We start from the raw sequence: 11,307 nt of genomic DNA, 5'->3' as shown, positions 1-11,307 counted from the left end.
GTTCTTTATCTCCTGCAAAAACTCAAAAAGTGCTGCATCAGCTTGCTGCCTTATCTCATGGCTGGAATCACTCAGCATATTGAATAAACCTGTTGTGGTGTTGATAGAAAGGTTGTTGAGCGATCAATAGAAGTATAAAATTAATGCACTTGGAAAAAGGGAGGGATTACCATCGAGAAAATCAGGAAGGAAACCAAGCATGTCAATATCAGGAACACTGTCTAACATTGTTATCCACCCCACCAAAAATTGTCTTACATAAGGATTCAGCACATTCATGCGCTCTCTCAAAAGCGGTATGAATTCTTCTATGCTAAAGAGCAAAAGCAAGATATGGGTCCAATCAGAAATCAACATTGACATTAAAACAATTAAACAAGCAAGCCACTAATAAGGAAAAGGCAAATCATACACGGCATACCTGAACTGGTCACTCTCGGTTACGATATCCTGGTTGATATAGTTATATTATCAGGGATAATTAAGAAGAGAAACAAGGACAAGTTGTAGACATATGAGTACAGTCCAGGTGAATATACCTTGACAAGCCTGTCAAGAAGGTGAGCTGCACTTTGTACATTAGCATCGGAATCTACAGAAAGCTTGCATAAAGCATCAAATTTTTTGTTGAAGTAGATGATGAAATCCCCTCTTACAACCTAAAGATAGAAAATCAGTTAGTGTAAAGCAAACATACAAACAAACAACATATTGGAATTGAGAGTTTAACATGAACATACACAAGGAACAACAGAAGCTGGACAAACCTTTTTTATCCAGTGGACAATTGTTGCTCCATTCTGAGAGAGCTCATCCAAAGATTTGCAGTACGCAAGCATGGGATCACCCAGAAGCTAGAAGTCATGGCCCCTAAGCTTGAAGTGTTGGCCGTATGTGATGCCATGAAGGCATATATCTCTGCCCCAAACCTCTCCGTGGTAAGTTGGGACAGTGACACTGGCTACAACCCTCTGTGCCACCACTTTGCCAATGCTGCCCGTCACCTCCGCCTGCTACACTTGGGCTCAAAGTGTGTATCCGCTTCCCTGATGCGTCAATTCGATGAAGTTGATGTGCTGAAGCTGAAGTTGAACCTCCTCAATTTTAAGGTGCGTTGTTAGAAGCCATATATTTTTCTGATCTTGTTATCACATTATTTGTCATGGTGGCAGGGAACAGAGGCATACACAAATTTATTGAATGAAACGGCTGCACTACCCAAGTGTGAGGAATTAAAGTTACGAGTGTCATTAAGGGCTTACCGCCACAACTTTGCATCAATCATGTTTCATATCTTAAGGAGCTGCAGCAATACAAGGAGGATTTCGATAAAGGTCGATTCTGGCATGGTAATATCCATACTTCATGCTTCTGCAAATGTGTCCTTTAATTGATGGCTTGGTTCAAGGCAACTTTAGCCTTCTCTGATTTTTTTTTGTGGGGGGAGGACCGGGGTAAGACCTTAATGGTTACTAAAAAATAACTAATCATATGACATAGGCAACTTTCGACCTAAATTATTCTTTGCATTCAGATTTCAGACACTAATATGTTATATGCACTGGTGGGGCTGCGTGTAGCTAGAGTGGAGCTGCGTGTTTTTTTTATGAAGACGGAAATAATAAGAAAACTCACTTTTTCCCCCACGCTCCCGCCATGGTGTCCGACCAAGAGATTGCCAGTTGCGTCGAGTCTGTCCTCCGAGGCTCTGCCGATGGGCCCGGGGAGGTCTCGCTCGCCGTCATGCTGCAGCAGGCGGAGGCCACGCTCGGCGTCGACCTCTCCCACAAGGCGGGCTTTATCCGCGACCAGCTGGACCTCTTCTTCGGCCCGCGCCTCCAACCGCTGACCACGCCACAACCGATGCCTCCCCCGCCTCAGGCCGTCGTTGCCCCCATAGACGTCGTGCCTCAGCCTCAGCATCAGCATCAGGTTCTGCCGCAGGCACCGCCTTCGGCTCAGTAGATGCAGCCGCAGCCGCAGCAGCTCGCGCCGCTTCAGCCACAGCTCATGTTCCAGACCATTCACCAGCTCCCCGCCATCGCTCCCGTCCGCGCCGCCGGTCGTGCCAGCCATGGCGTTCTACCTGCCGCCGCCGCCGCTCGCCTTTCGCTACACCATCGACCTTGCTGGGGCCGCCACGGGTGGGACCGTCTCCTTCCAGCAGTCGGCCCCTGGGGCTGGGGGCACCGCTTCCCCCACCGCTGCACCACAGGTCACCGGCGACAACAAGGAAATGTGAGTTGTTGATGGAATTAGGGTTTGCGTTCTGCGGATTTTGGTGATTTGTATGTACTCTGTCGCCTGCTCCTGCGGGATCTGCAATGCCTCCGCAAGGATGGAAGGTGAGCGTTGGGGGTTCCGCGAGGATGGAAGGTGAGCATTGGCGGAGCGCGGCTACGGGATGCGGGGCTGCGCGGATGATGGAAAGAGGGCGGCTGCGGGATGCGGGGGAGGGTTCGGCCGCGGGCGGTTGCGGGGCGGCAGAACGTGCACCGGGGGGATTGTGTGGACGCCTACAGTACTCACATAATTAGTAGTAGAGATTTGTAAGAACAAAGCACAAGGAGATAACACAACCTGGAAGAAGACTGATGTTAGAGCCATGCAGTATCCATATAGGTCAAAGGAAAAATCTCCAAGTGCTGCAATGAGGACACCAGTGTCGGTGCAGATAACTGAAAGAATGACCTAAAACAATTTTGAATTGATCAGGATGTGGTAAACAACAATAGTAATAAATATCTGTTAGTTCCTAGGAAGAAACAATGCAATGCATTTCCCTAAAGTTTGATTTTTAAGTTGCAAATGAGGAAATTTCAAAACAAGAATGTAGAGCATATCATGAGTGTCAGTTACATTGTCAATGCCTTTTGCAATACCTAAAGTGCTTGCATAAATTTTTACTGGAAAACATGGCCACCAGAAGACAAGCACTGATATTGACCTAGAATATTAAGATCTATTGACAGGAATGTTGAGAAGTAGGATTTACACTACCCAGTAAGGCTAGAATTCTCATAAACCTTGATAAGCTATATCCACACTTATCTGATTTCATGACTGAATAGTTGAGCTTGGAGAAGCTTGATAGATTTTGCAAGCATCAATTAGAGACAGTGAGGGTTGTATAGTTTAAGTAATAAATGTACTGTATGTTAAAGGAAGTGCAAAATAGAGTAAAGACCTATGTCAGTGGCTTCCCCTTTCCCCGCATGCACCCAGCCACCAACGCAGCAAGGGGAGTGATCCTTTTGATTGCAATATACATTGGGATGTTAACCCCTTTCAAGCTTGCTAGAGCAAATCCCACAATTGCATTGTATAAAATTGACACTGGAAGAAGTTTCTTCGCGGTTATCAAGCTAAAGTCTTTTTGTTTAGACATTCCTAGAACTTGACCAAAATGTATCAGAAGTGCCGTTGCTATTTGCTGCAGAAAGTAACGGAGAAATTGAACAAAACCATCAGATTTAGTCAAACATAGAAGCATGCAATACTTTCCCGGCCGTGATGCTCAGCAATACCTGTAAAGTGAGGAGGGTCATGGAGTGAACATACTGCATAAGAACCGCTTTGTTCACGAAAACCATTGTGTCACACCCGGTTTTAGAAGGCAAACCGAATGCGAACCATGTACGTGCCAGGATCAGTTATTCACGTACACAGCAGTTACATAATATGGACATCATCACACAGTGCTCAAAATAGTATTAATAAGGGAAATAGTCGATTACATCATACGTCTGAGACGTCCATATAGTTCTTACAATAAATCAAAGTGCGGAAAAGAAACGTAGATAACGCGGCCTTCACAGGCAGACGACTGGGGGTTGCCGCTAACCCACACCTAGAACTCGTCGTAATCTTGGAACTCCTGGAAGTCTCCTTCCACAGCTTCGTCTTCGCCTGAGCAGTGGTTGCAATGCTGACAACCTGGGGGGGGGGTTTGGTGTGTAGAGCAAGGGTGAGTACACATCAACATACTCAGCAAGTATCCTGTTTGGCTGTAGTGGACTAGCTTTATGTGGGGATAAGTCAAGCAGTTGCTTTTAGTTGGTCAGATTATTATTTACTAGTAGAAAGCCAAGTTTTAGCATTACCCAAGTTATTAACCCAATGTATCCTTTCCAAACGGAAAGAATACCACTTACCAGCACCATAATCATAACCAGAACCATCAATCTCATAACCACCTGTACCACAATGTCTCTGATCAAGTACCACTAATCACTGGAGCTCCCTTGGCCGCTCATAACCGCGAGCACGGCTGATATATCAGTTTCATAACACTCTGCAGAGGTTGTGCACTTTACCCACAAGCCGTGATTCCCTCTTGCCTCGGGCCGATCAAACCCTTAAACACTACCAAGGTGAATAGGCAGGGTTTCACTACGTAGCCTTTACAAAGATTCCCCGGGGCTGTAGCCACCCGTTAGGTTTCCTAAATGCACCGCACTCCTCCCCAAGGGGCGAACCCAAACTTGGCAGAGCGAGCCGCATACACCGAGCCCCATTGACGGCACGACGGCTAAGTGAACTACACCCCGGATCCTCTAATTATTCAGCTAAGGGCACCCCATTCCACCCTCATGGTTGCACTGTTTTCCCGGGCGGTCATCCATAGAACAGGTCCTTACGGAGAGGCACTCGAGAAACCGCTCGAGTCCCCTTGAAAACCACAAGTATAATCATAAAGAAGAACGGGAAAACAGCGTATCATAGATAATCACATCATGTTCATTGATTAGAGTTGAGCAATAGCATCAGACTAAGTAGTAATAATCCGACCCAAATAGGTAAACAAGGACATGGATAACAAAAGCTAGTCAATCCTTAGGTATAAATGTGTAATGCGGGAGGTGAATTAAAGAATGAATAGGACATAGATAGGTCAAAGGACACTTGCCTCCACCAAACGACTGCTGCTCAGGGGCTTCTCCTGCAAATTCCTCGGGCTCTTCGACCGGATCGTTCTCTATGCGAGCGCAAACATACATACATCCATCCACACATTTAATACAAAAGAACAGTACACCATACAAGATAACAAATAAAGTGAATATGCACCAAGTATGACATTCGATAACGCATTTGTTATGGTTAGAAAGAAACGGGAAAGGTCTCGCAGGGGGTTAAATCTTATGCACTAATGACACAATTGGTTTTTAACAAAATAATTCTGTTATATATATTTATATATACTGATGGAAACCTAATCACTTTTAGTTGATCAACATTGCACAGGGTAAACAATTAACTACGTGAATCAATAACATAACGGAATTTCAAATTAAACTTCCTATTTTCCCATAGCATGAACAGTGATTAGCCTACTTAAAATACAGTAATTATGATCACAGAAAGTAAATAAAATAAAATAAAAAAAATAAAAAAAAAACAGAGGGGGGGCGGTTGAACCGGCCCTAGGGCGGTTGAACCGGCCCTAGGCGGGGCGTCCGAGCGGCCGAGCCGGCCGAGCCGGCCGAGCCGGCCATGGGGGCGCGCGCGGGGGGGGGGGGGCCGGGGGCGCAGCCAAGGGGCCGAGCGGGCGGGGTGGGGCGGGCGGCCGAACCGGCCATGGGGCCGAGCGGCGAGAGGAAGGGGAGGGAGGAGAGGGGGAGGGAGGAGAGGGAGGAGGGGGGGGGCTTACCGGCGTCGGGGATCGACGGCGAGGGGCGGCCGGCGGCAGGGGGCGGCGGCGGCTACCTAGGGCAGGGGGCGGGTAGGGGGTAGGGGCGGCGGCCTAGGTGGGGAGGGAGAAAATGAGGGGGGAGAGGGAGAGGGTTAGGGGATAAGGGAAAGAGAGGGGGGGCGGCTGGGCCTATTGGGCCCAAGGGGGGGCGCCAGGGGGCGGCTGGGCCGGCCGGGGTCGGCCCAGGGCGCGGGAGAGAGAGAGAGAGGGGAGAGAGAAAGAGAGAGAGAAAAGAGAAAGAAAGATCTTCTCTTCATTTTCGAAATCCGATCTTTCTACATGCATGCATTTGCACTTTCAAAGCAATCGAAAGAAATGCAAGGTTCGGCATGGTGCATCAAACAATATAAAGTATTTAGGGTTTTCTTACACGGGAAATCCAAACCGAATCCCGCTAGAACTTTGGAAAAGGTCAAGGTTTAGCGAGGAAAAAAAGAAAAGGAAAAGGTAACGCCCGAATTTTGGCGAGTAAAGAAAAGAAAAAAATTCAACTGCAAAATTCGGGGCGTTACAAACCTATCCCCCTTAAAAGAATCTCGCCCTCGAGATTCAGGGCTGGCTAGCAAAGAGCTCCGGGTACTTGGCCATCAGATCATCTTCACGCTCCCAGGTTGCTTCTTCCTCAGAGTGGTGACTCCATCTGACTTTGCACATTCTGACGGTCTTCCTTCGGGTGACTCTATCTGCAACCTCAAGGATCTGAGCTGGCTTCTCAACATAGGTCAAGTCCTCCTGGACTTCCAGACCTTCCACTGGCAACTGCTCTTCCGGCACACGCAAGCACTTCTTCAACTGAGACACATGAAAGACATTATGCACAGCAGACAAATTCTCTGGCAAACTGAGCTGATAAGCCACTTCTCCTCGTCTTGCAAGAATCTGATACGGACCAATGTAGCGGGGTGCTAGCTTGCCTTTGACTCCGAATCTTCTGACTCCTCTGATCGGTGACACTTTCAGATAGACAAAGTCTCCGACTTCGAAACTCAGCTCTCTTCTTCTTGTGTCTGCATAGCTTCGCTGCCTCGATTGCGCTATCTTCAGATTCTCTCGAACCATCTTGATGTTCTCTTCGGCTTCGAGCAAAATGTCTGGCCCAAACACTTGCTTCTCTCCAGGCTGATCCCATTGCAACGGAGTTCTGCAACTCCTTCCATACAGCGCTTGAAACGGTGACATCTTCAAACTGGCCTGATAACTGTTGTTATAGGAAAACTCCGCATAAGGCAATCGCTTGTCCCATCCGGACTGATCTTGCAACGCACAGGCTCTCAACATATCTTCAAGGATTTGATTGGTTCTTTCAGTCTGACCATCTGTCTGCGGGTGATAAGCTGAACTGAAATTCAGATGCGTGCCCAAGGCTTCATGCAACTGCTGCCAGAAATGAGAGGTGAACTGCGTTCCTCGGTCTGACACTATCTTCTTTGGCACACCATGAAGACAAACGATCCGAGACATATACAATTCTGCCAATATTGCACTGTTGTAGTTGGTCTTGACAGGTATGAAGTGGGCTGACTTGGTCAAGCGGTCCACTACTACCCAAATGGAATCGTAGCCGGCTCGAGTGCGAGGCAATCCGACTATGAAATCCATACCAATTTCATCCCATTTCCACTGAGGGATCTGCAACGGTTGCAACAATCCAGCTGGTCTCTAGTGTTCTGCCTTAATTCTTCGACAACTATCGCACATAGCCACATGCTCTGCGATTTCTCTTTTCATTCCGTACCACCAGAATTTCTTCTTCAGATCCTGATACATCTTCTCACTGCCAGGGTGAATCGAATAAGCTGTCTCATGAGCTTCCTTGAGAATCAACTCCCGAATGGACTGGACATTGGGAACACACAAGCGGTCTTTGAACCATATCACGCCTTCTGCATCCTCTCGAAAATCTTTGCTTTTGCCTTCTAGAATCAGTCGCCGGATCTCACTGATTTTCTCATCATTCTTCTGCGCTTCTTTGATTTCGCGCTCCAAGGTAGGTTCCAACTCAACTGGTCGAACAGATCTTCTATTCTGGGCAAGGGATACTTGTTCTTGATCGTGACTTCATTCAAAGCTCGGTAATCAATACACATCCTCTTGGTGCCATCTTTCTTCTCCACAAACAAGACAGGGGCGGCCCAAGGCGAGGTGCTTGGCCGGATGTAACCTTTCTCTGACAGCTCATCAATCTGCTTCTTAAGCTCAACCAACTCTGGTCCAGATATTCTGTAAGCTCTCTTAGAGATGGGGGCGGTTCCAGGAAGAAGCTCTATAGCAAACTCAACTTTCCGCTCTGGTGGCATACCCGGTAAATCCTTTGGAAACACATCTGGGAATTCAGACACAACCTTGATACTCTCAATTGGGTCTGCTTCACTGCTATCGACAGCCATCTGATAACAACTTCCTTTCTTTGGCTCAGGCGGGACTAACTCGGTCACCACTTCCTCTCCTAGTGGGGACACCAACTTGATTGTCCTTTTATCACAACTGATAACTGCCTGATACTTATCTAACCAATTCATCCCTAGGATGACATCTATTCCCTGAGTACCCATTACTATAAGGTTGGCGGGAAACGCTATCCCCCTTATTTTCACACTTATATTCAAACAAATGCTATCGGCTCGAATTCTACCACCGGCTGAGTCAATTTGAATAGGGGTTGACATGGTAGTAGTTGGAAGATTATGTGCTTCTACCCATGATGCAGTAATGAAAGAATGTGTTGCTCCAGTATCAAATAACACTTCTGCAATATGGGAGTCGACTGGGAACATACCTACTATCATGTCGGGGGTCTCCTGAACTGCTTCAGCCTCCAAGTGATTCAATCTTCCATGATTATAGCGCGGCTGAGGGCGATTGCCTGCTCCAGGCTGAGGCACATTCTGCTTTGCTGGGGCATTGGGGCCTGACTGCTGCTGGGCTGCCTTCTTCGGACATTGCATCACCCAGTGGCCTTGCTCTCCACAGTGGAAACATGCCCTGTTTCCAACCTGAGCTGGTGCTGCCTGACTGTTCTGCTGATTTGCTGGGGCAGGAAGACGAGGTGCTTGCTGATTCTGCTTTTGAAACTGACCTCCTGACTGATTGCTCTGACGGTTCTGGTACTGATGCTGAGGATACTGCCTTTGGAACTGCTGATACTGCTGACGCTGCTGATGCTGCTGAGGTGGACGCTGGTTCTGCCTGAACTGCTGAGGTTGATTGCCTGAGAAACGGGGACGGCTGCTGCTTCCAGGCTGGGGTCCACTGATCTTGCGCTTACGATCTTCCATCTCCTTACGCTTCCTTTCTGTCATGATTGCTCTGTCAATCAGGTGCTGGAATGTCGGGAAGGTGTGATTCATCAGCTGATACTGCAGAGGGTCAACCAAGCCTCTCAGAAAACGGTATTGTCGCTTGGCGTCGGTGTTGACATCTTCGGGAGCGTAGCGAGACAACTGCAGAAACCTGTCCCGATACTCACTGACAGACGATGACCCTTGCTTAAGGGCCAGGAACTCCTCCTTCTTCACTGTCATCAGACCTGCAGGCACATGGTACTGACGAAAGCTACCTCTGAATTCTTCCCAGGTGATGGTGTCGGGGTTGGCATGGGTGGCGAGGTAAGACTCCCACCATGATTGGGCTGCTCCTCTCAACAGACGGGGACCATACAGAACTTTCCCCCTGTCATCGCACTGAGCGGTATGCAACTCCCGCTCCACAGTGCGCAGCCAATCTTCAGCATCCATGGGGTCAGAAGAGTGAGCGAACGTTGGTGGATGACCTCTCATGAATTCAGCACGCTTGTCTCTAGGCATCTGAGGCATCTGAGGCTGGGGTGGTGCTTGCTGCTGTTGCTGCTGCTGCTGCTGCTGAATGGCGGCCAGAGTCTGACCGATGGCTTGAACTGCCTGAGTCTGCATCAGAAACATCTGCTCGATCGACATCGGGGGCGGGGGCGGCAGGTGCTGCTGCTGGGGCACCTCATCCTGCGGAGCGGCTCGCTCCTGCTGAGCACGCCTTCCTCCTCTACGCCTGTTCTCTGACATCTGCAGAACGCAACCACACATCAGAACTGATCTGGCAAAGCTTGCAGCATAAGAAAAGAGTATAGAATTCTCCAACAGCACTGAACAGATGAGCATCTTCACTGATCTCCAACACAGACCACACAGCTTCTCAGATAAAAAGGAAAGGAGAATAATGGGTTTCCCAACTATATAACTAACTTTATTGACATAGTATGTAAACCAAAATGCAGGGGATACCCACACTCTGGTGACAATCATTACAAAGATCCAAACCAACCATGGTTCATCATGACAAGCATAAATGCACAGGATATAGCAAACTGCCCTGTCTAACTAAAACTAACTAAGACCGAGACTAACGCTAAGACTGAAGCTTCCATGTATATATTTATTTCGTGTTAATTACAAGATCCAACTCTAACGATCTATGGTTCTAGATTGATCTTGGTCTTGCAGGCGGGATTGCCATAAGACTGGTGTCCACGCTGAGGTGAGCGGTACGGGTGCTGAGTCCCAACGGGAGCGGGGGAACCACCGTCCAGATAACGACGTTCCGCGCGCTCAGCCCGCAACAGGGCGATCTCAGCACGAGCCCTACTCAGCTCGTCTAATGCATGGTCCAGCTCCGTGTTTAGCACGGCGGCTAGGTTGACTGTGCTGCTCAACCTAGGATTGCCCTCACCGACAGGTGAGACAATCACGCCTCCTGTGCTGCCAGATGAACGGCGGGGGTAATACTTCAGGTCAAGACCGTCAGCTGCCCCACCGAAAACCGAGCAGTAGTGCGAAAGCGCACGCCGTGCAGCATCTTGCATGGCTGCCTCAGCTGAGTCCCGCTCAGAGATAGAATAGTGCTCTGAACAGGCCTCTGCACCCTGGAGACTGTCCTCCGGGCAGCGCACCAAGCAAGTTGCCTCCCAGCGGTCCGGGTAGACCCCGCGACTGTGCTGGTAGACCACACAGCGATACTCGACGGACCAAGTATGCCGGTCAAATGCCCGACGTAGCAGGGTGTCGAGCGCATCATGGAAGTGACACCCGCGAGCAGCGTCGCGAGTGATGGGTCGAGCAACCCATCCTTCCGGCTCAGGGTTAGCAGAGAAGTCGGTGTCGTGGCTCGAGCTGTCGTCGCCATCTCCGTCGTCTGGGTCTCCTCCAGCAGCTACTCCAGAGGCTGGGGCGCCCAGTGGTGGTGCAGGGGGCGGCTCCAGAGGAAGCACAGGGGAGCAGCTCCTCACAGACTCTATCTCCTGGTGGAGCGAGAGGGAAGAGCTCTGCTGCTCCTGTCGTCGACGCTCCTGCTCCTCACGCAGGCGGTGGTGTAGTCTCTCCAAGTGGCTGGACTGTCCGGCCACGGGACGGCGAAGCGGACGCTCAGCAAGGCGGGAGGGTAAGAAGGGGATGACTGACTTTCGTGCAGTGTGTCTAAGTCGAGCCATCTACAAAAGACATCGCAAGCAAAAGGGTGAGAACAGAATTAATATGACCAGCAAGTAATGAATCATAAATAGATGAAGGATTAGAATAAAACATGATTTTCAGCAAGGTATTATATATAGTAGAACATAGGTTTGGTCAGTAGGACCAACTTTTGAA

The 11,307-nt window shown here is 49.0% G+C and overlaps 1 long non-coding RNA gene across 1 annotated transcript; it reads right to left on the bottom strand.

Moving 5' to 3' along the window:
• On the bottom strand, positions 1–619 carry LOC103626107 (uncharacterized). Its single transcript, XR_552718.3, has 4 exons — positions 540–619; positions 422–450; positions 171–313; positions 1–89 (listed from the first exon to the last, which is right to left on the bottom strand). It is a non-coding gene; the product is annotated as an uncharacterized lncRNA (long non-coding RNA).
• Positions 620–11,307: the final 10,688 nt, after the last annotated feature.

This window comes from Zea mays, chromosome 5, assembly GCF_902167145.1.
Source record: "Zea mays cultivar B73 chromosome 5, Zm-B73-REFERENCE-NAM-5.0, whole genome shotgun sequence".
Lineage (NCBI taxonomy): Eukaryota > Viridiplantae > Streptophyta > Magnoliopsida > Poales > Poaceae > Zea > Zea mays.
This window is presented reverse-complemented; position numbering and strand designations above follow the sequence as displayed.